Source organism: Solanum tuberosum, unplaced genomic scaffold, assembly GCF_000226075.1.
Source record: "Solanum tuberosum cultivar DM 1-3 516 R44 unplaced genomic scaffold, SolTub_3.0 scf00017, whole genome shotgun sequence".
Taxonomy (NCBI): domain Eukaryota; kingdom Viridiplantae; phylum Streptophyta; class Magnoliopsida; order Solanales; family Solanaceae; genus Solanum; species Solanum tuberosum.
The window spans coordinates 1,059,535-1,063,681 of record NW_006238943.1 but is presented as its reverse complement, the minus strand read 5'-3'; positions in this window follow the sequence as shown (position 1 = coordinate 1,063,681).

Below are 4,147 nucleotides of genomic sequence, written 5' to 3'. Positions count from 1 at the left end.
TATTTAGATTTGATTTTGTATTCATTTTCAATTCTAAATAACCAAAATACAATTTATTTACGTATTCATTATATACGTATTTGTATTTTATTTGGCTCATTTTGTATTTTCAATATCACTCGCAATTTATATTTCAATTACATTTTAAAATAATGACACACAAAATCATATTTAAAGAAGTCCATCCGAATACATTTCAGATAAAATCATATTTAAAAAAGTTCAAACAAGTAAGGATAAAAAACTAAGGGAAATATTTTTACCTTTTTTGAAATATTTTTTCTCCCGTGATTCTCTCCATTATGTTATTAAATATTAAAAATTTGTATTCTTTCAAATTAAATAAATACAATCAGCATTATAATAAACCAAAATATTGACATTTTCAATAAATATTGAAAGTGTTGACAAGGGGTCCTATTAAATGCTAAAATATTGCTGTTTTGAAAATTTTCCCTAATTTTATCTAAGAAAATTTTAATCCAAAAATAGTTTTGCATTATATATTGTTGTGAATGTGTCATAAATTGCATTAAATTACAATTGAGAAATAAAATAGTTAGGTTAATTAGAATGGATATCTCAAAATCTTTAAGAAATATCATGTCACTCCATATAATTTATATTAATCTAGCAGTTAGGGGCGGAGTTATAGCCATCCCAGAGTGTTCAGATGTCAGCCCTTTGTCGAAAAATTACGTTGTATATATATGTTAAATTTTACATTTAAAGGATATATATATTTAAAGTTGAACACTCTTGACAAAAGATAAATATTTCGCGTACTGGTAATGGTGTCCATTTGAATCAAGAAGTTTCAGGTTTGAACCTCAAATAACACAATTTTATTTTAACAGCCACACACCATTTTGAAAAGTCCAAAGCTCCGAATCCACCATTCCACCATTATAATAAAAAAAATCATTAGTTATAAGTTTAGAATTATTCCATGCAGATTAAGTAACAAATCAATGAGATAATTATATTGAAGAACATGGAGATGATAAATAATTAATGGTAAATCATGACATAAATAATTACATAAGTTACACTAAAAATATGATCATAGATTCTTATCGATCAGAAGAGGATTTATAATTTAAAAATTCTAAACTTCTAAAATAATCTCAAATTAATAAATAGTAATATAAGTAAAATTTACACAAAAGTTACTGATTTCAATAAATTCGTACTCACAAGTCACACCGTCTTACTTTATGGCACTTTTCAAATTTTGTGATTCGAACAAATCTATCTTTTACCTATGTTTTTCATAGATCTTTTAAGCATTTTGAATCATTAATTATTGTGACTTATAGTACTTTTACGTAATTTACAAAAATATAAATTTCATTTCAAAGAATTTGAAGATTTCATGCGCAAATTTTCGATCAAACTTAAACTATTTGACTCTCGAAAAATAAAAAGTGTCACATAAATTGGGACAAATAGAACATATTATATGCTAACTCTGCCTCTAATTCAAATTACATGAAAGCTTAGTTGTTAGTCCTAGTAATTAGTTTTAAAAATTTAATCACCTAGTGGCTAGTGGTATATGTTGCATGTATTTATTGTTTTGTTCATCTTGTACTTTAGTTTGATGCACTTGAGTTGAGGTTCTATTCGAAATCATCTTTCTACCTTTTTTAGATAATAGTAAGATCTGTGTACACTCTATTATTCACACATCCTACTTAGTAAAATTTCACTGAGTATTTTATTATTGTTATAATGGCATAGGTTGTTTTTTTTTTCCTGAAAAAATGTGTTATTTATTTACGTGATCAAAAAATTAAAACAATACTATTATACGAAAGGGTGGTTCTTGTCATATTGTGACAAAATATTTTTTATTGAAAGCAGTAAGTGCATACGTGGGCGCATGCATAATAGAATGGTATCCAAGATTGTTGTTCGTCAGAACAAGTTAAAAGCTTTCTAAATTTCACCAGTACATTATCTATTTGATTGGTTCTTATATAAATAATTATTAATCTTCATATTATGCAGAACTGTCATTAATGACCATTAATTAAAAAAAAGAAGATGCGACTAAAGATCAACAATAATTATATGTAATGTGTGTTAGTACCTGAGAATTAATCATAATATAAAATGAAAAGAGATTCAAATCTCATATCAGACGATGATCCAACAAGAGATTATAAGTTCACATTTGAGCGCAAATGAACAACGAATGTTAGTGAAAAAAGAAACTCAACTTATTCATAAACCAAATTATATATATTGAAACATTATTACGCTACAAATTAATTTTAAAAATTTCATCCCAAATCCTCATTACAATAACCTTTTTGTTAGTTGTAGTTTTGATGATCTGACAAACCCAGGGACCTTGTAAAGGGACCTGATACGACGAAAATATACACACAACTGTCAGGCTGGAAAAAGTACAATTGGTTGGTGCACAGTCTCCAACAGTGGCAGAAGTGGCAGAAACCTTAGCCAATGGCATGGTTTCGAAGGTTGTGACTATTCTTCATAAAGATTATGTCCAATAGTCATAACTTGAGTTTTTGCAACTTGAAAAACTCTCAAGAACTCTTGCAAAGGCTAACAAAAGTGAAGAATCATCCTCAAGAACAACAGAGATCTGATAGATCTGCAAGCTTAGTTGTCTTAGGATTATTTCTTCTGCATGAACATTGTAAATCTGTTCCTAAATCTATAAAGGATTCAGATATTGTGTTTTGGTTGAAAAGTCTAAATTGGTTAAGGGTAACTGATTTAGTGGGCAACATCCTTTTGTTGCTTAGTCAAAGTCTAAGTCATCTAGAGTGGGTGGTTTAGTGGGCAACCTGTGTGTTGCTTAGTTGAATCCTAAGTTGTCTAGTGGTGATAGCTTAGTGGGCAGTGTGACATCTGCTTAGGCTCTTCTTGTAATAGAGTTATTACTTGGTTGTGAGATTAATAACTTTTTCTCACGTTGATTGTAACTGTTGTTCGCTTTTGCTTAAGGAAGATTAGTGAAAACAGTTGAAAATCTTGTGTGACAGGTCGTGGTTTTACTCCCTTGAGCAAGGAGGTTTCCACGTAAACTGCTTATGTTGTGTTCTTATTATTATTTACTCTTCGTTATTATTCTTGCTGAGTCAAAGGACCTGGTCCATTGACTGAGAGTGGACGCATTCTATCACTTTTAACTCCCTATAAAGTTTCTTGGACGTCTTCTATCACCAAAGAAATGGAAGAAAATAGATTGTTGGTCCTTGATTGTCAAGATTATTCAAAGGACTAAAGTGACATACTCCAAAAAACTCTCATAGGCTGACGGATTACAAGTGATAAATGTTGTACTATTTTATATACATAACTTTCGAGGTGCAGTGTTGATTCTCCCTCAAAGTATACTAAATGGGACAATTGCCATGGCAGATCACAATGAATAAGGAGCCTTTGTGGGTTAAATGGGCACATGGAATATATTTAAAGGATGGAGACTCTATATGGAACCACATGCACTCATAAATTGCAGTTGGTATTGAAGAAAACTCAATGATATAAAGGAACATGGGCATGGTCGATACAACTAAGACAAATACAAGCTGACACAAAATGGTAACTATTCTATCACAAGAAGCTATTTGGCAATTATAAAATAGACCATAACTGCGAACTGTTGACTTAGTTTGGAGTATGATAGCTTTACTTAAGCACATATTCATGGTGTGGTTGGATCTACAAGGTTGATTGCTCACACATGAAAGGAAGTTGAGACTGCACATTCAGGTTGATCAGAGGCGTATCTAGAGGGGATGCCGTGGGTTCACGTGAACTCAAGTGTTATATTTTTTAAAAAATATTTAATTATAAATGTGTGAACCAATGTTCAAAGTATCATATAAAAATGCGATGATGATTGGGTGCACTTCTCTAAGTGAGAGATTGAAATTTAAATCTTATATCTATCTTGTCTCTTTGAGTAACACTTTTTCAAGTGGTTATCAGTTACACTTTTGTCGTTTCAACTAATTTTTCTTTTGTTTTTTTCCTTTATTCTTTCAAAATTTTCAAGTGTGTTACATTGAGAATTCCTAAAAAATTTAGCATTGTAAATTTTTTATATAATTAAATCAAATGTGTATATTAAAATTTAAAACTAGTAGTATTATATATTTTGGAC